We start from the raw sequence: 25791 nt of genomic DNA on the forward strand, positions 1-25791 counted from the left end.
TCAGCCCGAATCACACACCTACTGAGCGACATATCAGACTGGATGTCGCTCCACTTCCTTAAATTGAACCTCTCCAAAACCAAGTTTCTTGTCTTCCCCCCAGCCCGGACACCACCCCCCATTGATTTCTCCATCACGTCCAACAACGCTACCATCAAACCCACCCTGCAGGCCAGAGTACTGGGTGTCATTCTGGACTCAAACCTATCCTTTCAGCCCCAAGTCCAATCTTTAACAAACTCATGCAGACTCCACCTCCGCAACATCGCCAAATTACGCACGTTCCTAACCCCAGAAACCACTAAACAGCTCATCCACTCCCTCATCATATCACGACTCGACTACTGCAACTCCCTCCTCACTGGCCTGCCTCGCCGCTGGCTATCCCCGCTTCAGTCGATCCTGAATACGGCTGCCAGACTCATTCACCTTTCCAACCGCTCTGTCTCCGCCACCCCCCTCTGCCAATCCCTCCACTGGCTTCCGATTGCGCAACGGATCAAATTCAAAATCCTAACGCTGACGTACAAAGCTGTCCACCATACTGCCCCGAACTACATCACTGACCTAATATCCAAGTACCGCCCAGCACGCACACTCCGCTCCTCACAAGACCTCCTTCTCTCTAGTTCCCTGGTCTCCTCCTCCCATGCCCGCCTCCAGGACTTCTCCAGGGTGTCACCCATCCTCTGGAACTCCCTGCCCCAACCCATCAGATTATCACCTACTCTCCTCTCCTTTAGGCGCACCCTGAAAACCCATCTCTTCAGGGAAGCCTACCCCACCCCCTGCTAACTTGCCGACCTCCTCCACTCTTCCTACCACTCCATCCCCCACAGCTATCGCCTCCTGTGCCACCACCCCCTCCCTCCTAGATTGTAAGCTCAAAAGAGCAGGGCCCTCGATCCCCTCATGTTTTGCATTGTATTGGTATTGTTCTGTCACATGTTCTGTCCCTTTTTGTAATGTACAGCGCTGAGCGAACTATTGGCGCTTTATAAATACTGTATTATAATAATAATAATAATAATAATAATAATACCACCTGTTGTGGATCATCATCTTTTTCCTGTTTTTTACAGAGAGCAATTAAATGTAGTTATATTACCTGGCGAAGCCTAGTGGAACACCTGCCCAAGAGTTCTTTCTTTCTAGACCCAGGGCTTCCCTCTTTTCATCTTTTAGATAATTGACAGGTGATGTTACTGCATTGTCAGTCCCACTAATAATTGGAAATTGCTTCCCCTCCAAAAATTTTTTAATTGACAGGCAATATTAACAATGTTGATTCATTTATGTTGCAATGTCTCTTCTGCATTTCTGCTACCAGACATTGGTTATCACCCACCCCACCGAATTGCTGAGAGGCTACTTAAAGCTAAATAATGTAACTTGTCTTATTCTGTCATCAATATGGTTAGGATATTTTATTTGAATGTGAAGCTCCTGAATTCAAATACTAAAAGACATTTAGCCCTTTCTGAGTTCAGGTGGTCTGGGGCTGACAACATAATGGAATGGAAGGGCTTGATGTTTTTTGCCTTTAGGTATGTTTTTAAAATATACCCATATTCTAACTTGAAGAGACAAGCTGGAGTGGATATCTTGATTAAGACAGCCTCTCCATTTCAATTAATTAGCTGTTTCGGTTACAAAATGGGTCACTTCAAAATCCTTAGGGGCTTGCATTATATACTCACCCAATACCAACAAAACAGTCAACCTTCACCCAACACTCAGCTATTCACAGAATGCAACAGCACTTTAGCAATAGCCACAAGCTTAAAATCTCTAAATCTGATCTACACTCACTCATAGATAGATGAGGAAATCACTGCCATGATCACATTCCCCTCAAACAAAGCTTCAAGACGGGATGCCCTACCTTATTTGTACTATAAACTGATCTAATGTTCTTACCCCATATAGTCAAACTTCTCAATAAAATGCCAATATTGAGGGACATGCAAACATCAACTGTCATTCCCATACTGAACAGAACAGAGAAGACATCCTACTAAATCTTCACAGAAAAAAAAAGCCTTTGATAGGATGAACTGGCCTCTTATCTTCTCTACCCCCAGATACATTTGCAGAATAGGCCCCTTTTTACAGATACAGACCATCACCCATCTATATTCCTCATCAATGGCCCTCATCAGGACTCCATATGTGACCTCTAGGCCTTTTCCCATCACAAATGGTAAGGGACAGGGAAGTCCTCTCACTCTAAATTCAACCTGCATCACCGTCCCTAACCTCCACAAAGTACTGGACCTTTATGGATTGTTTTCAGGGTAAAAAGTAGCCAGCATGTCTCAACAAACAATTCAGCATCTAACAACAGAAGTTCCATACACCTGGAAATCTAAGTCTACTAACCACTTCAATACTAGGCACTTTTACCCTCTTCCTGCCCAGACCAAGTTTCAGCTTTCAGTGCTCTCACAGTTTGAATGACAAAAATGTCATGCTACACTGTCCCCAAACAAAATTTTTATATTTTTTTCACACAAATACAGACTTCCTTTTGTGGTATTTAATCACCGCTGTTTTTTTTTTTTTTTTTTTTTTTTTTTTGGTGTATAAGCAGAAAAAAAGAGACACCTTTGAAAAAAAATTTTTTTTTTCAGTTTCTATTATAAAATTTAGCAAATAAGTAATTTTCCTTCATAAATTTGGGCCAAAATGTATACTGCTACATATCTTTGGTAAAAATAACCCAAATCAGTGTATATTATTTGTATGTGTGAACGTCATACAGTCTACAAGCTTTGCTACGTGTCGTTGAAAATTGATCAAGCCTGATGTACTGACTGCCTATCTCATTTGTTGAGGCCCTGAAATGTCAGGATAGTGTAAATACCCCCACTTGACCCCTCTTTGGAACGTAGACAATCCAATATATATAATAAGTGGCATTGTGAGTTTTTTGGAGTTGTAACTTTTTCCACAATTCTTTGAAAACTGAAGAAATGTAATATATATTTTGTTAAACAAAATTGTCATATCAACAAGTTATTTCTTACACACATTGCATAGTTGCAATTACACCCGAAAATACATTTTGCTACTTGTCCTGAGTATGGCATACAATGGCATATGTATGGGCATACATTACACATTTAATTTCCTGACTACCTATCATAATTTTAAAGGCCCTGGAACATCAGGACAGTTGAAACACCCACAAAATGACCCCATTTCAGAAAGCAAACACCCCAACATATATTCTATGAGGCATAATGAGTCTTTTGAACATGTCATTTTTTTCCACAAGTTTTTGGAAAATGTAGAAAGAAAATGAAAATGGATTTTTTTTTTGGGTCTAAAATAAGTGTCAATTTTGGGATTCACTTTATCACTTTGTTTTAAGTGTGTTTATCCCTTTAGGGATTGTGTGGTATTCACTTATTATGTAGGTCCAAGTTTGGGACCTGACTTATGTATGCACTTTTATCACTTTTTGTGACACTTCTTTTAGACCCCTGGAGGATCTATCATTTATATATGTTTATATATGTATTTTATTGAGTATTTATTTAGTGATTTATTTATGCATTTTCACATATATAATTTATATTTGTAGCGCTACACCATTTTATTTTATTATATTACTTGTGTACCTATATGGGATAGGATAGGGTGTCAGCTGCTCAGTTCACATATTTATAAGTTCCCTTTTAGCACAGGGGGATTCTGCTTTTATACTGTATAGAAAATAATGTACTGTAATGGTTGCCTCTGTAAGAGTGGTCATTGAATATAGCATATTGTAGCTTCACCTACTGTTCTAGGAACTTCTTGTTCCTAAAAGCCAAGCAAGCCTAACCTACTGATACATGGCTGCCCCCACAGCACAATGCTATGTTCACTGGCTGGGAAGTATAGGAGGCTGAACAAAGGATAAACAAAAGATTACCTGTGATTTGCGGAGAGCATTGGTCCAAGAAGCAGGCAGAGACATGGTCAGTGACAGCCAAAGGAATCATCCAACAGTAGGCAGGAATATGGTCCATAAACATGCCAGGTTTAGTACAGGCAGCAGGCTTTGTCCCACCCAATCTCTTTTAAGCCTCTGGACTAAAAGACCCTGTTCCAGGAATTACAAAACCTGGAGAAAACCAAAAATTGTTTTTCTGTACTCGGAACTGAACTATGAAGCCCCTCAAGTATGTGAGACCCCTGTGTTATCTTGAATCCCACTACTACCAAAGATCAGTCCAAGAGGCAGGCAAAAAACATGGTCGATTAACATGCCAAGGTCAGTGCAGGAAGAAGGCATAAACATGGTTGATAAACAATCCAGACAGCAGGCAGAAGCATAGTTGACAAACAGGTTAGGGTCAGTTTAGGTGGAAGGCTGAAACATAGTTGATCAACAATGCAGACAGCAGGCAGAAGCATAGTAGATAAACAGACCAGGGTAGGTTAAGGTGGAGGGCAGTGGAATGGCTGGTCGAGGCAGCAGGCAAATGATCAGCACAGATATTGAAAATGGGGAAATAGCAGGCTGTTAGAAATATGGGCTAATATTTTAGTAACGTGTGATAATGTCAGAAGCAGTCTCCAAAGCATAGGCCCTGTTGGGAGGGACATTGGGAACAATGAAAACTGGTGTCTCTTCTAACTTCACCTCTGCTGTATACTCAACATTTTTTTTGGCATGTTCGGCCCGCTTCTGTTGGTGGAATGTTGTCAGGCAAACAGTGCTCATGAAGTCTGCTCACAGAATCAGAGCAAATGTTTTCTTGGGGGGGATCTTTGCAAGTAGATAAGGGAAGTGATGATTTCTTCTGTAAATTTGAGAAATATGGTGGGTCTTTCCGTGGATTTGTGGTAGCTGGCATATGTATTATAAATGGCCAAATGAAAAAAATAAATTGTAACTTTTTTATAACAGAAATGAGACCTTCTTGTTGCTAAATGTGGCTGTAGCATCTGATCATTGAAATCCACCCCCCATGTAGAGGTTAGAATCTTGGATGCTTGCAGACTTTTGAATGTCTTCTTGGAATTTCCATTGAGGTGTCATTGTGGATGGTGGACAGGAAGTGCACATCTCTCTTATCCTTCCACTTCATGGCCAACACTTTTTTGTTCCTCAGACTTGCTAATTCCCCTCTTTGTATCCTTGTGGTCACTAAACTTTGTGGCAAGCCATTCCTGTTTGTTTGGTGGTACCACCAGCCACGTTTTTCTTAAGGTACAGGTGGCAGAAAAGGGGCAAACTTGTATAGAAGGTATCTAGGTAGATGTGATAACCTTTTTTTTGAAAAGTGGAATGCAAGGTTAAAGACAACTTTTCCACTTGTGCCGATGTAGGTTGGGCACTCAGGGGGCTGGAGTTGGAAATCTTTGCCTTAGTACACGCGGAATGCCTACAAATATTCCATGGCTCTTTCACAAAGCTTGTAGAGCTTTACTCCATATCTGGCCCTTTTGCTTGGAATGTATTGCTTGATTCCCAGCCAGCCAGTGAAGTGGACAAAGAATTGTCCACATGTTTTTTGGTCAGAGACATAAACTTCAGCAAATCTTTGGAAAAAAAAATAAGAATTGGGTGAATTTTGTATAATTTTACATAGCCATGAGGATTTTGGGGAGGGCACTGGGTATTGTCATTGAATTGAAGGAAGCACATAATAATCTCATAGCATGGCCTGGGCATTACAGCAGAATAAATGGGTATGTGGTGGATGGGGTAGGTGGACCAGTAAGCATGTTCCTCATGTTTTTTTTGTAAGCCCCATGTTAATAGTGAGGCCCAGAAATCACTTGAACTCCTCCACTGTAAGATGTCTTCATTCAAAGGGATGAGCATAGGATGAACTGGGTTGTTTGCAATATATTGTTGAGCAAAAAATATTGCTCTGGTGCACAATAAGCTGAAGTAAACTGTCAGGCAAAAATAAATTAAAAAAATAATCTTCTGAAAAATTTTCAGTGTTGGCCTGCACACCTGGCCATGCGGTGAGAGGGGGAATACTTGCTGATCCCAAGCTGGAAGGCAGCCATAATGGGTTTGCAAGAGCATCTGGGATATATATTTGGGTCCTGATTCTTGGGGTCTGGTGTGATATTGCAGTGCTGGTACTGGGCCTTTCATCCTAGGGTCTAGTGCCATTGGTGTGTGCCGATTAAATATTGGGGTGTAAGTCACTGCTGGTGGCTGCCTGCTTTTTAGAGCACATTATTCTTTTATGAGGGACCCTTTCCTCCTCTGATTCGGTCACTGATTCCCCACTATCAAAGGGTGTGTACGTGGAATCAAACGGTGAAAGCTCCCTGCTGCTCTCATCCGTCATACTGAGGATTTGAAACGCCTTTTCACTAGTGTACATTTTTTTGACTTGGCTAGCTCTGGTGATGGGTACTCTGCTGATGGGCAGCTGTAGGACAGGTAATCTGCTGATGGGCGGTTGTGTTACAGGTACTCTGCTGATGGGCAGCTGTCTGATAGGTGTTCTGGTGATGGGCTGTTGTGTGATAGGTACACTAATGATGGTGGCACTGATGGACAATGTGCGATAGGCACACTGCTGATGGGCACTGGTAGGTGACAGGCACACTGCTGATGGGCGATAAGTACACTGCTGATGGACAACAGTAACACTGTTGATGGGTGACAGGTACACTGATGGGCAACAGTAACACTGCTGATGGGTGACAGGTGGGTGCTGATGGGTGACAGTAACACTGCTGACAGGTGATGGGTGCACTGCTGGGTCACAGGTACACTGATGGGCAATGTGACAGGTACTACTGTGTTGTGCAGTCAATGTACAGTATTCAGATTGGTAACTCACTGTTAGCTTACTCTCCTCTCCTCACACAGGATCTGTGTGTGAGGAGAGAAAGCTGGTAACAGCAACTTACCGGTATTTGTTTACATTTGTGATCAGCTGTGATTGGAAACAGCTGATCATGTGGTAAAGTGCCATTGCCATTGGTTCTATATCTCGATCGGTGATGTGCTGTGTCACCACCAATCTCCACGCTGCTCGCTCCCGGATATCCTCCCAGAACAAGAGCGGTCCCGCTTGACTGTCATTCTACAATACAGTGGGTGGGAGCCGCTTAAATATCTTGGTGTGGAACTAACCCCTACCTACAATGCTCTTTAGAAAGGAAAGTTCTTCCACTTGTACCCTGATATTAGAAACCTGCTCTCTATCTAGAAAACTTTGCTTATCTCCTTTTTTGGTTGAATAGCAACCACTAAAATTACAAGTTTGGAACTGTAAAAGCCACAGGCTCTCCACATCAGTCCTATATGCAATCAAAGCAATCAAATACTTACTAGCAGCTACTCCTGATCTATGCTATATGCTTATAACCATTGGAGAGATGTGGAGAGATAACACCAATTAACCTTAACTTCATGCTACAGAATGGCAAAGGCATAATAGAGATTCCAAATTACTCTGCACCATGGAATTACTCAAAAGTATATGTCAATGCACAAAACAATATTATTCCCTTGCGACTTATTTCCTGTAAAAAAATTGAATACACTTCCCAAAAACTCTCACTTAAACACCTATACCTGTGTAAATAGAACTTACTGCTTGAGATTTGGAAATGTGTAGAGTCACAAGCATACTTTATGGTCCCTGAAGAGAACACCTGGCCATGATCTGAGGTTGCACCAAATGTAAATGTGCAAATTTGACTTATTTTCATTGAATGGCCTTGCCAAATAAGATGGCATACTTGCTTTCTCTTTGCTAGTCTGGAAACATGTGGGGTACATTTTATTGAAGACATTGAAGTTAGGATTCCAAAAGACTGTATTACTGCACTCACGTTTCTTGTAAGGGTTTACGCTACCATAGGTATAATAAAATTCCTAAAATGCCCTTCCTAAAAAAAAGAAAAACTGCTACTCTCATATTATCTGCCCAACCACTACTGGATTATTGTTGCAAAAACTGAATATTTTTCATCTATTTACGCATAATATATTGCATTGAATTAATTATGTTTTTGGAATAATAGATTATTAAACTATTTGTAAGACAGTTACCATGTACTAGTGGTTTAAACAAACTATGAACTTTAGGTTTATCTAAAGCCTGCTCTCTACCTAGAAAACTTTCCTTATTTCCTTTTTGGTTGAATAGCGACCATTAAAGTGACAAGTTTGGAACTGTAAAAGACACAGGCTCTCCACATTAGTCCAAATGCAATCAAAGCAATCAAATACTTACTAGCAGCTACTCCTGGTCTATGCTACATGCCTACAACCCCTGGGGAGATGTGGAGAAGCTAGAAATAACACCAATTAACCCTAACGTCATGCTATGGAAAGGCAAAGGCATAACAGAGATTCCAAATTACTCTGCATCATGGAATTACTCAAAAAATGTATGTCAATGCACAAAACAACATTATTCCCTAACATAAGACTAATCCCTTGTGACTTATTTCCTGTTTAATCTACCATCCCAGACAGTCTGACCTCACAATTGTGTCTCATCCTTGGATGACTAGAGCCTTATTTCACTTTCAAAACTTGATAAATGACAAAACTGGAAGATTGTGTTTATTTGCACAGCTCCAGGATAAGTTTGACTTAATTAAATAAGCATTTTACAACAGTTACAAATCTTACATTATGCCCAATAAGTCTCTAACACACTACAATTCCCTAAATTGACCTCAGTCGAACAGATTTGCTTATAGGGCCCCTCCAGCAGAGGTTTGGTCTCTGATATTTATAAAACAATTTGAATATTCTTCCCAAATACTCTCACTTAAACACCTCTACATGTGTAAATGGGGCTTACTGCTTGAGATTTGGAAATGTATATAGTCACAAGCACACTTTAAGGTCCCTAAAGAGAACACCTGGCCATGATTTGAGGTTAGAGGAAAGGAGGTTAACCTTACAGTAGATTAGGTTAAGCTTTCTTTACTGATAGAGCTGTAAATATGTGGAACTTCCTCCCCCAGAAAGTGGTACTGGTTCAGAGTGTCTACAACTTCAAAAACAATGTAGATATCTTCCTCTGGAAGCAGAATAAGCAGGGCTATGGGAATTGTTCAAAAATAATAAATCACACACACATTCACAAACAAATAGTTTGAACTAGATGGACCTTTGTCTTTTTCAACCTTATAAACTATGTAACTATGTAAATGGGGCTTCCAAGGTCCATTTGCACACTGTACATAGAAATTAATATAACATACACTTCCACTGATACCAATACTCTTACCAATGGTAAGATCAGTTAAAAAAAAATGTAGCCTCAACACATATCCGAAACAGACCTACGTTTTTGAGCACCAAATGCACATAGGTGAACCATCTGTGAATTGTGGTGTGTTGTGTGTAAAAAAAAAAAAAGTGAAAATCCAAATAAAACCTGTGTTTAATTTAAATGGGCTGCATTACTGAAACACACAATAAAGTGAGCTATGGCATCCTAAAAAGAGCATTGTAACAATGTTGCAGTTTTGTAAGTGGACTTTAAACCACAAGCAGATTCTGTAATGTGAATGTCAAAATGTTTAAATAAATGTATGTATATGAGCTGTCATTTGAAAAACTGTTGCCAAACCAAATATAGCATGATAAAAAATATGAACTCTAAATATCTGTTCTAATTTATAGAATCTTTAAGCAATTTCCAGAAACCACTGAAGTGCATGGTAATATGCCCAAAGTAATATGTTACCTCTCAGGTATTTTTGGGAGATGGTTCAACTGAACAGCAATATAAGTATTTCATGATTAAGTGTTTTAATATGATGTTTATAGAGAATATAAACCAACCCATGTTTTTATATTAGCCCATAAACTGCTTTCAAACCAATGTTATATTCACTAATATAAAAAACAGCCACACACATAAACCTTTTATATAGCTGGATCAATGGAAAATCAACAAATTATTTGTCTGACCTTCACATACTCTGATACAGAGATGCTGTCTAACATGGAAATATGCCACAATACAATGACCACTTAAATTTGTTATGGTGCATAATGATATCATACATTTGGATAATATGCATGTAATGCTAGACAGTATATATTTAAATGGAAATAGCTGATGCATATAACAAGAGAACCTGAAGAGACCTTTAGTGCTTTTATTATTTTGTAGAAAGACAGCTGCAAGTGCAGTTGACTATGTGGTTTGCAATGTTGCCAGGCTCTGTTAGAACTTCTGGGTACACTTTTCCTATGTCTGTAGAAGTTTCCAGCAGGTTTCCTTCTATAATAAGAAGACAAACTGATAGGTTAATTGAATTCTACCGAAAAAAGCACTACTGTGGTAGATAGGGCATAGGGCAGGGTGCACTTGCTGTGACGTTATCTAGCTTGTTTCCTACTTGCAGAATATGAAGGGGAGTGCGCTTGTAAATAAGTACATTCATTGTGATACATTGGTGGTTCAGTAGAACTATCCTAATTCCCAACAGAATAATCTAGAATGATGCTGACAACAAAGATTTTGCAAATTAACAAATCAATAAGGAAGCAGTTTTTCTAACGGGTTTTCTTGTGCCATCAACGCAGCAGCACGGAGGTTCTATGTATCCTTCTGTAATACTAAACAACAGTTCTTAAGTGGTTTCAACTCAACTGGCCTGCAGCAGGTAAACTCTATTCACACTTTCTTGTCTGCTGTTTGAATGCTTGTAGATTGTAGCACTGTACCTTCCCATAACAGTAACCAATTACCACAAGTACTTAGGCAGTATGCTTTTGTGGCTCAGGCCCAGTGAACTCCACCCCAAGGGGAGAGGATATGCACCTGCTTAAAGACCAAAAGTTTATCTAGTTTCTCTAGGAGAGTGGTGTTCATGCTTATAGCTAATACCTTGTACTGTATGTCAGCTTGGTTCTGAAAATCTGTATATTTAATAAAAGAGCCCAACTCTACCCACTCACAGCCAACATGCCATAACTCTATAAATGTCTTGTGTTCTCATTTCACACAGAGGGTTGCTCTTTCCAACTATTGCATTAATTTGTCTGCCAGGCTGCACCTCTAAAAAGCCTTTCAGTCATGGAATGTATTAGATTCCTATGTGCTAAATCTAATCTTTAAATGGTCCACATATCTTTAGCATCTTCTCCTTTATGATATTAATCACTTCAACTTTGCAGAATTTTTTTTTATTAATCACCACTTTTCACTATTATACACATTACACACATATTTTATTCACTGACCCAGAACAAATACAGTATGCAACAAACAAAGCCAAACCTCTCTCAAAACTCACAATACCTAATACCTGTTTCTACCAATCTTAACTGGGAGAAACAGGCATTAGTTATTGGTTGGAAAATAAACAAAACAGCACAAATTAAAAAAACCCCTCATCAAAAATATATCATCCATCAAACCAAAACAATATATAAATGAAAATAAAAAAAATAATATGACAAATAAAAAATAATTTTTTATATAAAAAATATATATATAAAGTGTCCAAAAAAACTTATGTGTACAAAAAAAGTCCTTTTTCCCAAATAATTAAGAAAATATTTTTCTTCTCCCAAAGAAATGTGCTTCCACTAGCCACCAGTGTGAAATCAAAATCAACCGCACACACCAGATGATAGTGAGTTTTGCGCCTTTTAGAATTTTAGGGATCCTAAACCCCCTTTATATCCTCCAGGGCTCCTTATCCGCCTTCTAAGGCTTGGTATTCTCCTTCCACTCACTCCTAATTTGAGCTCCACAGCGGTGCAAGAAAGAAAAATATCATAGTGTGATACTGCTATTACCATGTGCAGTATTGAAAATAATACCAGGCCACTCACATGTTAAAAGATGATTATAAGCATTGATTTATTGCCTCTATTGGCTAGCATAAAATCCATATTTCCACATTAGAATCTAGAAACCTCACAGCCTGTTTGTTTGCAGAGGATGACAAATTACAGCTCCAACAACATATAAATAAAAAAAAAATATTTTAAATTTTTCATATTTATTTATATTCATTTATATATTGTCTTGGTTTGATTGATGTAATATATTTAGTGAGAGTTTTTTTTTATTTGCGCTGTTTTGTTTATTTTCCATACTATTTGGTATATTACACCTATGCGCAGCAGCAAACTTTTACCCATATATTATCTGTTGAAAGTTTTTCTTGAGCGCTGGGGTTTGTGATATATTCATTAGTTATTGGTTGCCAAGTATACCCCAACTGGTGTAACAAAGTTCTCCTATAAGGGACAACCGGATGGAGTAATTATGTATGCAAGTACTGTATGCCAATCACTTATATGTGTGCCAAAACCATTTGGTGAGTAAAACTCTAGTATTTAGATTGTAAGCGAGCAAATTTGATTTCTTTTGGTGAATGGCAGTGAAGGTTGGGCTTGTCAAAGAAGATATCATACTTGCTTTCTCTTTGCTAGTTTGGAAACACATGAGGCACCTTTTATTGAAGACATTGAGACCTCATTATTGCACTCAGTTTTCTTGTACGAGTCCACGCTAGATACATTCAAATGATGACAACTTTCCCTAAAGAAAACTATTGCTACTCATATATATATATATGTCCAAACTTTTTTTGGGTTTATAATATTGTAGCCAGTTTATTGCTGCTGTATGTGTCCAGAGAAAATTTATTTTATTTGTTTATCTTGGCACCATTGCCGCTGGGACTGAAAGCGAAGAGAAAATCCAAATTTTTTCAGGCTAAGCACATTTTCCAAATACAAAAGAATTTCTGTTGATATGGCTAGAAATATAGTGTCCTTGTTATTTCCTGTTGACTGAACTGAAGTCTAAGTTATCAGCTTTTCCAGCTATATTCTATGAATTACAACACATCTCCCTTCTATGTAATGGAGATACTGAGAGGGAGGTGTTTTCAGCCAAAATTAGGTGAACAGCCTAAAGTGATAACTTATTACAAACCACTGTAAGCATTTCATAGTTATTGCCTTCGCCATGTGTACTTTTCATTCACAGCTGGTCTGAAATAAGATTCCAATCCTTCCCCTATTTTGTCTGTCCTATCCTTTCTACTCTATAACTCTGTCTACTCTATCCTTTCACACTATAACCTTTAAGATTTATTATCTAATCATAATTATCATCCAATCATGTTTATGTTAGTCCTACAAAATAATAATTTTGGTCATTCATTAGCAATTCCACTGCACCAATTTTGATCCAGAGAAATCTTGCATTCACTAACACATGTTATTTGTTATTTGTACTAGTTCCTGTTTTGCATGTGTACTTATTACCTTCTTATTGTTCCTTATATAGTAATTCCATCGCTTTTTTTCTGGCAATCACAACACCTTAGTTTCTCTGCATATTTCTTCGGCATCTTTTTTAACTCTACTCCTATCTTCATAGATTCTAATTTTAAATCTTCGCCAACCATTCTGCTAACCATTTTTTCTTACATGTTTCTTCCCTAGTTTAGTTTCAACCCAGCCCAACTAACTGATCTGTTGCTTAGATCTGTGATATTCTGAAACCTGAGTATCTGGGAGTGTCCTACCAATAAAACTTGTCTTGTATTTGCTATACTCCTTTGCCTGTTCTTTTGCAGCAACACTGCTACTTCAATTTAATTCCCCCCACATTCTGATTTTTCCACATTCCAAAGATGTATTCTTGAGTTATTCTTGCCTGTTTGTCTGTGAACTAACTGGGCCAAAAGAATAAATGCTCAGCAGCCAAATGAGGAAGGCCTGTCTGACTAACATCTGATGCTTGTTGCCAGATTTCCCTCTCCAAAGTTATGAGAACAACTAATAATATTTCACCAATTTTTTTGGCTCACATATACCATCATTGCATGACCTTTGTATAATAATGTTTTATTAATTCAGTGTTTGATCTCAATAAATATATCCTATCATAGAAAAGCAGATGCTGATGGCCAGACAATTTTTTTAGCCACTGAGTGACACCTTGTACGTCTGTGTTTCATTCTCCGTATGTATTCCATTTTTCATAGTGGGCAGGATTTTACAGTAGGCAGCAAACACAACCAAGAATATATGTATACAAAGTGAATATAACTGTGTTGCGCTAAACAATTATAACCAAAAATTATCTGTGATCACAATGCAAAAATATACATTGATTAAGTGAATAATATAAAAAAAAAGTATAGTGAAAAAAATAAACTGAATGAGTCCATCCAAGAATGTGCAAATTGGTGGAACCAAGCCTCTTCTTATTTTATTTATTTCAAGCATATTTATTTCAAGCACTTATATAGCGCCGTCAATTTACGCAGCACTTTACATATATATTGTACATTCACATCAGTCCCTAACCCTCAAGGGGCGCACTTCTTGAATTCCTATATATATAGTGCCACCGACAACCTCTTTACACTCAAAGTGATAGTAGAGTTCTCACCTACCAACTTCCCATGACCCCCTAAGGTTAAGAGTGGTTATATAGCTCTTGTAAATGTATATTGTATAGGGCGCGCTTGTTGGAGCCCAACCTCTGTAGCTGTAAGATAAAGGTGCCAGATGGATATCAGGGATGGATAGGAGCAGTAACACTTAGGCAGCTCTTCTTAGAGTGGAAGTAAGGCTCTAATGCAGTAACAAGAAAAAGAGAGGAAGGCGCCTCTAAGTGCAGTATTGACAATTTATTCAGTAAACAATGGAAAATTTGCACTTACAAGATAAACGGTTAAAAAGGCTCATCGTGTGGTAATTAGATCCAGGTGGGACATCCAGCCGTCCAGCAGCAAACCTCAGAGAGCTCTGAAGAAGGAGCCTATTGAGCATGCTCCGAAATGCATTACCGCCCCCTTCACCTGCTACATCTGACTCTGCTCTCCAAGCTTCATTTTTGATGCAGAGGCACATCCTGGTCTCTACTTCCTGATCCTTTAGGCATAGTTTGCTGCTGGATGGCTGGATGTCCCACCTGGATCTAATTACCACACGATGAGCCTTTTTAACCATTTATCTTGTAAGTGCAAATTTTCCATTGTTTACTGAATAACTTGTCAATACTGCACTTAGAGGCGCCTTCCTCTCTTTTTCTATATAGCTCTTGTGTAGTCTCTCTGGACATCTAGGTCACCTTCCAAGCCACCTCAGTATCCTCCAGGGACACCATCGATAAGGTGTTATGCAGCTTTCCTATAATTAAAATTCATGTAAAGCAAGAAAGAAGTGTAAAACCTTTAACATTATTTATTCTAGCCAAGAAATACACTCACATAAGTTAAAAGACACCTATTTAATGTGTCTAACTTGCACTACCAGTGTATTAATAAAGTAAAATCTCCAATATGTTATGTAATTATATCGTAAACACAATATATCAATATTCTGTGTGTGTGTGTGTGTCTGTGTGCATGAAAAAATGAAGACTGCTCACAGTTAATTGTGTTCCCACAACCTACATAAGCACTATACATATATTAAACTACTACTGTATTATATACTGTATGTATAAGTTAAAAGACACACGCATGTGAATATAGTCACCAAATCAACATCCACCTCGTGGAACACAATGGAATGTGATGATGTCATTACGGGCTCCACCCAACGTATTTCATCATCAAAAGACATCTTCCAGGGCAACAAGCACCATACTGTATCCTTATGTATTTATACACTACTTAAACTAAACCAAAACTATGCACTACTACAATATTAAACCAAGCCTCACTTTCGTTCCAGACCCTGGCCTCATTATGAATAATAGATCGGTCCTAAGCCTAGCTTCTAACTATTACTAAGGATTTTACAGCTTCCTGCCATAGGATTAACATGACTACTTTCAGAGATCTCCTAATAACCTCAGTGGCATACACTCTGATCTGCTGTGATGAAACGGCAACTCCAGACACCATTACTTTATATAGGTGTTTCTAGTGGTGTCTATTGCAATTACCACCTTTACAGTCCAAGTGTTCAGTCTCTACCAATATCCCACCATATACTATTGTAAAGCACAGTAACTTTAGACCGAATCTACACTAACTTTTCAATTTTTATACTGTATGACATATGCTTGTTTATATCTCACAGTATTCACATGATGTGTTTATTGGAATATGTAATATGCTTTTGCTTGTCTGGAAAAAAAGGCCAAAATGGACAACCAGGCAAGTGTGAGAATTTCCTGCCTTTGGCAACTACAGCAGCTCCCTAGGGTCTGTCATCAAGAATAATATACAGATAGAAACATGTACCATAAAACTACTCCTGTACATTTGATATATTTATTTAGCTGATATTGTCAAGTCAGATAAATTGTTGTCAAAAAATAATTTCAACATGGAGGCTTGTCTTCAATTTTACTCTGTTTATTATTCCCCAGCACAGCTCTAGAATGTCATGTTGTGTGATAGATTGGAAACACTCATGGATTCCTATTAGGAAAATTAGGACAGATTTAGAATGGTCAAGCTAAGCATGAAAAACATTTGGTGTGTACTGTGCTGCTTTGTTTTGCTTTATTTCCTGATGGTAGTGTCAGAAGCAGTATTAGCAGGAATAATACCACAGTAATTCTCAGTTAATCTAAAACTCAAGAAGAGCCATATAAATTCTGCAGACATCCCCAGTCAGTGTATTCTCTGCAGAGCTATTATAAATGGAACATAACCAAAAGAAGATAAAAAATGATTATTAAGTCAATTACGTACTTCAGTGTTTTCATTTTCTTCTGTGTGTACAGGTTTCTCTAACTTATATATCCTCAATATCTCTCTGGTGACCCATATAACCTAGATTTTGTCTTCAATTGAGAACCTGTGGGACAAGCAATTTTGAAACAATATAGAACAAAAAAATTGATTGGGTACCTCCTCTGCTACATCTTTTCTATCTAACATAAAATAACACAATTTTCATGAAATCCTTTGTGTTCAGAAACCCATTTACTTCCAGTATGACAGGTTTATTAGTGCCTAGTATCTGAGTGCATTGTCTTTAAAGAAATGTTAGTTCCATTTACGTATATGTATATATTTCTAAGTTGGATTTTTTTTTTATTAAACATTACAGCTTTTTAAGAAATATGATGTTTATGTAAATATAAAAATTCTCACTATGCTGCCTGAATTAACAGACATACTTTAACTTCTTCTAGTCATTCGACACACAAAGCAGCTAATGAAGCAAATTCAGAGCATTAAAAATGGGAATAGTTAAAGCTGGAGTTATGTGCAGCAAATTAAGGCACAGGGGCAGTTTAACTAAACCTGGGGAGCCAACTCACCTCCCCTTATACAATTTTATATATATATATATATATATATATATATATATATATATATATATATATAAATATATATATATTATATTAGACTGCATGTGTACCTCATCCCTATTATATAATACGATAAGAAAAAACAAAACCTAATGGGACTTTACTGGTACAAAAAGCTGACGACCTCATGTTGTACATTAAACATGTTTATTAAAATGCATCTTTCAAACACATAATATAAAATCCATACTTGGCTAATAAGCCCAAAAGATCACAGGATCGTGTTCCATGGCATACATATCCTCCAGAGGTTGACGTGTTTCACCTTCAGGACCCCAAACTGGAGGCAAGGAGATCAAATGCCAGGATCTCCCGAGGTGGTGGAGCTGAGGTGGTGGTTGCTAATTTTCCCTCCAATCGGCCATTGTTTGTCGTTGGTTATGTGCTGTCTGCTGTATTTTCTGCAGGCATTGGTTTTGTGGGGCTGTGTGACCTATTCAGGAGGGTTTGCATGCGCTAGGTGTTGTGGATGGTTGCACTTATGCCCACAGGTTTGTTTGGGCAGAAGTGATGTTTGTGCGCATGCGCGGTGTGCAATTACTGCTGGTATGGGCGGTTTGCTTCCACCCTATGGACTACCTGGGCGAAATTGCGGTACCTTATTGATTACATCATTTAAGCCCCCCGCCGCACGCCGTTGTTGCCGACATTGAGGAGATACATACAGTGGGCGGTCTGACATGACATAGTGGCTTGAAAGGTATGACATATGGTGTTCGATAGATACAGCAGCATTGAGGGATTACTAAGCATGGCTATGTGTTTTATGATTGCAGGAGTCACATTTACAAGAGTTTGTGCACTGACACATATAAGACACTGGATATTGGAAGGTGCGTACCTACATTATACAATAATTTGTCCGTCATTGCATGTTCCTTACACCTTTCCTGTGGAGGGGATTACTAGGTAACGGTTTGGAAATGAGTTGTTGAATACTGTTATGATTCTTTAAAACATGGCTATTTCCATATACCTAGATTATCTTTTGGAATGCATCCATGGAATGATTTGCATACGGATAATACTCGCATACGGATATTTACGCTGATTGTCTCTTGTGTCCATGAGTGACCTACTATTAGCTATGCTGGGGATATATTATCCCCCTTGCTTTTTAATTTCCTCTTTCCCCTGTCCTCCTTCTCTCTTTCTACAGTGGGATTGTTTCTATTGTTCTTCCTGTAGGGTTCCACCTGATTGGGGATGAGGGGGCTCTGGATGTGGACGCTCACCCAAGACCAAAATTTTACCCTCTATGTGGGTGCTGTGGCCCCGAATCATCATTTAAGTTGGCATGTGAGTCTGCGGAGAATTATGCTTTTAGAGGGTTTATGATGTTTTTGTGTTATTGTATTTGTATTATTAATGACTGATATGTATATACATCTTCCAGCTAAGACATTTGATCTCCTTGCCTCCAATTTGGCGTCCTGAAGAAGCTAACAGGCAGAACGCGTCGACCTCTGGAGGATATTTATGCCAAGGAACACAATACTGTGATCTCTTGGGCATATTAGCCAAGTATTGATTTTATATTATGTGTTTGGAAGATGCAGTTCAATAAATATGTTTAATGTACAACATGAGGTTGTCCGCTTTTTGTACCTGTAAAGTTCCATTAGGTTTTGTTTCTTCTTATAGTAATAAATATATATATATAAAGTTAGCACAGTGAGAACAATATTGATGCAAAAGAAGGTATTGTATTGAAACACATATCACAAAGTTCATAAAGATAGTAAGAAGTGTGTGTAACAAATATACTGTGTAGTGTCCTGATACATAAATGTGCAGAAAGAGGAGTATATGATATTAAGTACATAAAATACAACAATTGGGCAAAATGAGCACTACTGTCCACAAGTATAAAGTTAGGCAGACAGAAGTGGAGTCCTGCATTTTGGGGGCTAATCCCCTCTCTCAAGGGGGTCTCAGCCTTAAAATGGCCACCAACTCCCACAGGTCAGCACCTTGACATGCCATTTCTGGTGGAAGTGAAGTAATTCTGTTAAAACTAGAAGTGAATACTGCATTGGAACTTAACCGAATAATCCAGAAAACTCATTCCAATGGTGGGAGTTTTACATGAGGGTTGCAGTGACACAGTTAGTAAGGAATCATATTGAAGCACTATAAAACAAAAATACAGATATGAGAAACCAACAAAATCCATTTTAACCTCCCTGGCAGTATTCCCGAGTGTAGCTTGGGGTAAAGTTTCAGTACCACAAGCGGTAACCCCGAGCTACACTCAGGCTTACCATGCGGCGCTGCTCCGGGATCTGTTCTTCTCTTACCTTGTCCTGCGCTCCCGCGATGTCCCTCCTGCAGTGTCCCCTGTAATGTCCTCCGGCAGATGCTGGCATCTGTCTTCTGGGTTCCGTCCGGGAACCGGGGGGAAATTTGAAAGTGACAAAAAGTGACATTCACTAAATACACTAAAATCACATAGTAAAACATTACTGTATCAAAGCATTTCACATACATTTTGTCCCGAGTGCTTTGACCTGTGCCCTGCCTGCATTTTTACTGTTCTTTCTGCCTTGAAACTGAGAAACGTCCATGGCGTCCGAAAAGCGTCCCTTTAGGTCAAAATCGGTTTTAGACCAGCTAGAGAACAGCGATAGTAAATTAGAACTACTTGCAGAATTGAGTGATAATGATTTGTGGGAGAAACAATTGAGTACTGTTCGTGATACTTTTTTTATTTTCACTAACATACAATTTTGAGGACAAGCTTTTGGGGTATGTCCCCTTCTTCAAGGTCCAAGCAGTACTATACAAATACAAATCACAAAGTTTCAGCAGAATATTAGAAGGGATGAAAAAAAAAAAAGAGGCTAGAGATAAGAGACAGCAAAAGCGAGAGGGGGCGGGGAATACTACACTCACTACAGGTGATAAAAATGTTGGATAATGAGTGAGGAATCCCATGTCCAAATTCAGGCCGTTATCTCTTGTAATATAGAATTATCATTCTTAGTTAAACAGTTTTTCTCTCCTGAATGGATTTGAAATTTCCTTTAAGAACTAAAATATTGAGGTCTCCCATTGTGTGGCCCGGTTGTGCGAAATGGTGTCCCACAGGTGTGCAGAGGTCATCTTCTTTATGTTCCTTGATGGTATGTCTGTGCAAATTCATCCTTGTTTGCAACTTCTGTCCTGTTTCGCCAACATAAGATCCTTTGCTGCATTTTCTGCACTGGATAAGATACACAACATTACTGGAGGTGCAGCTGTATGATCCAGAAATATTGAAGATCCCTTTTGAGTGTCTGACACTTTTTGGTGGATTCATTTGGTTGCACAGTTTGCAGTGTTTTCTATTGCAGGGTTTGCTTCCATTATTTGTGACATCTTGATCAGAAGGAAGCTTCCTACTGATTAGTTTATTTCTGAGGTTGGGGGGTTGTCTAAAGGCCAGTATTGGGGGTTGCTGAAATATTTCTTTCAAAGTTCCATCCTCTGTTATGATGGGTTGTAATTCTTTGATTATTTTTCTTATTCCTTTTAGTGCTGGGTTGTATGTGGTTATTAGAGGTACACGGTTGTTTGTTTTTTTCTCCTTGTACTGAAGCAGATTTTCTCTTCGGGTTCTCAAGGCTGTGTTTATGCTGGTGTTGATAGTTTTGTCCTTGTAACCTTTCTTATGGAAGGAGTCTGCTAGTGTCCCGAGATGTTTATCTCTGTCTCTTGGGTCAGAACATATTCGGTGGTATCTGATGGCCTGACTGTGTATGATGGCACGTTTCGTGTGTTGGGGGTGGAAGCTAGAACTGTGGAGGTAGTTGCATCTGTCAGTGGGTTTCCTGTATATTGAGGTGTGAAGCATATCATCCCTGATGTATACTGTGGTGTCTAGGAAGTTGACGTGTGTGTTTGAGTATTCCATTTTTAGTTTGATTGATGGATGAAAAGTGTTGATCAATGATTCCTGGGGAAATTCGTCATCAGACACTGAAAACGATTTTGCGAATTTGCTCAGTGATGTGCGAACTTGGCGCTCTATTTCAAATTTCAGTGTTTTTGGTTTGATTATATTATTGAATTAAATGTATTATTATTATATTATTACTTTTTATGATTATTTATTAAATTATAATTTATGATTTCGTGTTTCAAATTTTAACATACCCGGGATGTTTACTAGACTCTTGTTTGGACAGATTTCAGTGAGTTATTCCTAAAAATTACAGGCCTACAATCAAAAAAATACACATTTCCATGCAAAAAAATGTACCGCTTTGAGCACAGAAACATGGACATAATCAGACCGCTAGGGAGGTTAAAGAGTAACTCCACTTTTGTTGAGAAAAAAACATCCCCTACTGGGTAATCTATGTACCTAGCAAGGATCTTAGCAAATGTCATTGCAGATTCCTTCCTTTTGTTATTATGAAGAAACACCTGTTTGTTTGTCTGTGTCCATGTGCAGAGTGAATCTGTATGGGAGTGTTTTTATATTTATCAATCAGCAGCTGCACCTGCAGGGCACTAATGAGGAAAATTGCAGGGTCTGGATCCCTTTAGACTGGATTGTCCTTTGGGAATATCTCACCAAAAATGATATTTCTGTAGTAGGGGATGCCAAAAATCTGATGTGAATCTTAGTGCAGACTTCTGGGAAAATCAGTAAGGCAATCACTCAAGAAGGAAATTATGTTTCTGGGGGAAGCTCTGTACACCTTCAGGTAGCCATATTCTATTGCATTTTACAGAAAATTACAGTGCTGCTGATTGAAAAGAACAGGTATTTTTTAATAACATTCAATTGCAATATGACTTGTGTCGCAATTGTATAAACTACTCTCGGTCCCGGACTGGATCACTGGCAGATGCCGTGTCGCGGTGTTGTTGGAATTTCCCTTCTCTTGGCTTCTGATTCACTATTGGCAGCTAGATCTCCACCCGTCCGCTGAGCAACATAAGCCAACCCCTCCCCTCTTTTAGCCAGCCACACCCCGCGATCTCTGAGCGGCCTAGGGTAGCCTGCCCCTTCCTCTGCAAGCTCCTCCTCCTGGCTGGTGATTAGTAATCAGTGGCTGCTGGATCTGCAGGGCACACACAGGCTGGAGGTGGTAGAGAGAAGGAGCCGAGAGACTGGATGAGGAAGGAGACTCCGCTGATCAGTGAGTGCTGCCTGAGAGTGGCCAGAGCTCGGCTCTGCCCATTGTCTGTACGGAGATCCGGGGAGAGCAGAGTGGTGGGTGCGGGCAATGTCTGGGAGAGGGAGTCCAGCCAGAACGAACAGTTGTGTATGGTAGCCAATCAGCTTTTAATGTAAGCTTGTTCAATTAAAGTGGTTCCAAAGGCTCCAGATTTTTTTACCTTCATGCATTCTATCTATGAAGGTAAAAAAAACCTTCTGTGTGTAGCAGCCCTCCCTAACACTTACCTAAGCCCCAGCCCGATCCAGCGATGTTCAGGAGAGCCTTGGTTTTCCAGGGACTCCCACTCCTGATTGGCTGAGGCAGCATTGGAAGCCATTGGCTCCCATGACTGTCAATCACAGCCAGTGAGCCAATGAGGAGAGGGAGGTAGTGGGGCCGAGCCATGCCTCTGTTTGTGAATAGACACGCAGAGCCAAGGCTCAGGAGCGCTCCTGCTCGGGTGCCCCCATAGCAAGCTGCTTACTATGGGGAACCAACTGGAGGGAGGGGCCAGGAGTACTAATGGGGGACTCGAGAAGTGGAGGATTTGGGCTGCTCTGTGCAAAACCACTGCACAGAGAAGGTAAGTATGACATGTTTGTTATTGAAATTAAAAAAAAAAAAGCAAGACTTTAGTATCGCTTTAAGCTATCTATACAGGGCTGCACTAGATTTTGCACTCTCCACTTTCAGTAAATCAACCCCTAGGATTCAATATTAAAGTCAGAATGTCACAAACAACTTTCCTATAGATCACTTGTGGATAAAGGATTACGTATATGGAGGTTTTCTATTGATTTATTTTTTTCTATTGTTTGAACTAGATGATCTTGTGTCTTTTTTCAGCCTGGCTAACTATGTAACTTTGTAACCTTTTCAGGTTATGGATAAACTGACTGATGACATGCCACATTAATACCCTTATACTGGTACCCGTATTCTGTTATACTAATAATCATCACTATATCCTTTCGTAGGGTTATACAAAAGTAGATAACATTTGTAATCTCTTGATTTCCTGCAGACAAGAATCTTTGATTTAGATGATATTGTGCATAAAACAAGCTTATAATCTGCAGCATCAATAGAAAAACATATGCTACAGAAGCAGTCGTATAGTTTTAAATGTGTGGTCTCAGGAATTTTTTTTTACTATCATAGGTTATTGGTCACTTTAAGCTGCTGTCTCATCCATAGAAACTTTTTTTTATGCTGCAAAGGTTCCCTTTAAAAAAGAGGACTTTAGTTTTAAAGGTATTATTATTAATAATATTATGAGCTCAGTTTTGGAAAGAATGGGTTTGTGAAAGTTCTTTGACATTCATATTGAAATGTCAGTTAGTAAATTAGCTGTGTATAAGGAGACTGGCAGGGTGAGCAAAGGGATGGAGAGATAGTAGGTTGAAACAGGGAAAACATGAAGCTAATAAGGTAATGATCAGAGAGAGGAAAAGGATTGTTGGAGGTTGCAGTTAATGCAGACGTGGGAGAATACAAGGGAGTTGCCATCAAAGTGACTAAAAGAGGGTGTCCATTGTGGTCAAGAGAGAAGGTTAGGCTGAGAGGTATATAGAGCCTACTGGAGTGTTAATATAATATTAACAGAGAAAATGACGTAATCAAGAATGGTCATGGAAATTTCAGAGAAAAGTAAGTAGGATAGCCAGGCAGAAAAGTCTTTAAGAAAAGTTGATAATGGTCCAAGAGGGAGATAGATCACAGCAATCCTCAGAGAAACTGGAGAAAATATACATATACAATGAGCTTAAAAAAAAGAGATGGACAAAGAGGGAGGCGAGGGAAGAACATGAAAAGTGGGGACAGAAGGATTCCAACTCCACTTCTCGTTTGTCCATTGGGTTAATGAATCCACTGGAGGCTACCATGAGAGAGGAGAGCTGGAAAGACAGTCAGATTTCTGAAGCTAGGTTTCAGTAACAGCAAGTTAAAGGAGTTAGAGATGAAACGGTCATGCAAAATGGTGAACTTGTAATAGAAAAAGTGGGCATTTTCAAGCACACCTGAAAAAGGGGGAGGACTGGTTTTGGGAAGAAGATCAATACAAATTAGATTCTGTGGCTGCTTCCACGGCAAGGGGGTGCTAGGAGTGGGGGTGGTAGCTAAATGGTGGTGGGCCAGGATTTTTGTAATTATGATTCAACATGCCACATATATATATACAGTTGTGATCAAAATAATAGCAGTCAGACATCACTAACCTGATCAATCACTGTTTTTGGTAGAAATTATATTTCTACATGGCAAATAATTTACTAGCAGGTGTAGTAGAGTAATAGAAATCCAACAGACCCAACAGTCATGACATGCATGCTGCTGACTCTGTGTAATTGAATCACTAATTGAAAGGGACATGTTCAAAATAATAGCAGTGTGGAGTTCTATTAGTGAGGTCATTCATTCTTTGAAAAACAGGTGGCAATTATTGCCCTTATTTAAGGAAGGAAGGAAGGCAGCAAATGTTGTACATGCTGGTTACAGTGTATTTCTCTCTGAAATTCTGAAGAAAATGGGTCATTCAAGACATTGTTCAGAAGAACAGCATACCTTGAGTAAAACGTTAATTGGAGAGGGGCAAACATATAAAGAAATGCAGAAAATGAAAAATCCCAGCCACGGCACTACCTGCCTGGAGTTTGCATGTTCTCCCTGTGCCTGCGTGGGTTTCCTCCGGGTACTCTGGTTTCCTCCCACACTCCAAAGACATGCCGGTAGGTTAATTGTATCCTATCTAAATTGGCCCTAGTATGTGTATGTATGTGAGTTAGGGACCTTAAATTGTAATCCCCTTGAGGGTTAGGGACTGATGTGAATGTACAATATATATGTGTAAAGCGCTACGTAAATTGATGGTGCTTTATAAGTACCTGAAATAAATAAATGATAGGCTGCTCAGCTAAAATGATCACAAATGCTTTATAATGGCAACCAAAACCTGAAAGACGTGGAAGAAAGCGAAAAACTACCATTCGAATGGATAGAAGAATAGCCAAAATGGCATGGCCAACAATCAGCTCCAGGAAGATCAAAGAAGGTCTAAAGTTACCTGTGAGTACTGTTACAATTAGAAGACGCCTATGTGAAGCCAAGCTATCTGCAAGAAGCCCCCGCAAAGTCCCACTGTTGAAAAAAAGACGTGCTGAAGAGGTTACAATTTGGCAAAGAGCACATTGACTGGCCTAAAGAGAAATGGCGCAACATTTTGTGGACTGATGAAAGTAAGATTGTTCTTTTTGGGTCTAGTGGCCGGAGACAGTTTGTCAGACGACCCCCAAACACTGAAATCAAGCCACAGTACACTGTGAAGACAGTGAAGCATGGTTGCACAAGCATCATGATATGGGGATGTTTCTCAT

The sequence above is a fragment of the Staurois parvus genome, unplaced genomic scaffold (genome assembly GCF_062004578.1).
Source record: "Staurois parvus isolate SC_StPar_1 unplaced genomic scaffold, SC_StPar_1.0 ptg000007l, whole genome shotgun sequence".
NCBI classification, from domain to species: domain Eukaryota; kingdom Metazoa; phylum Chordata; class Amphibia; order Anura; family Ranidae; genus Staurois; species Staurois parvus.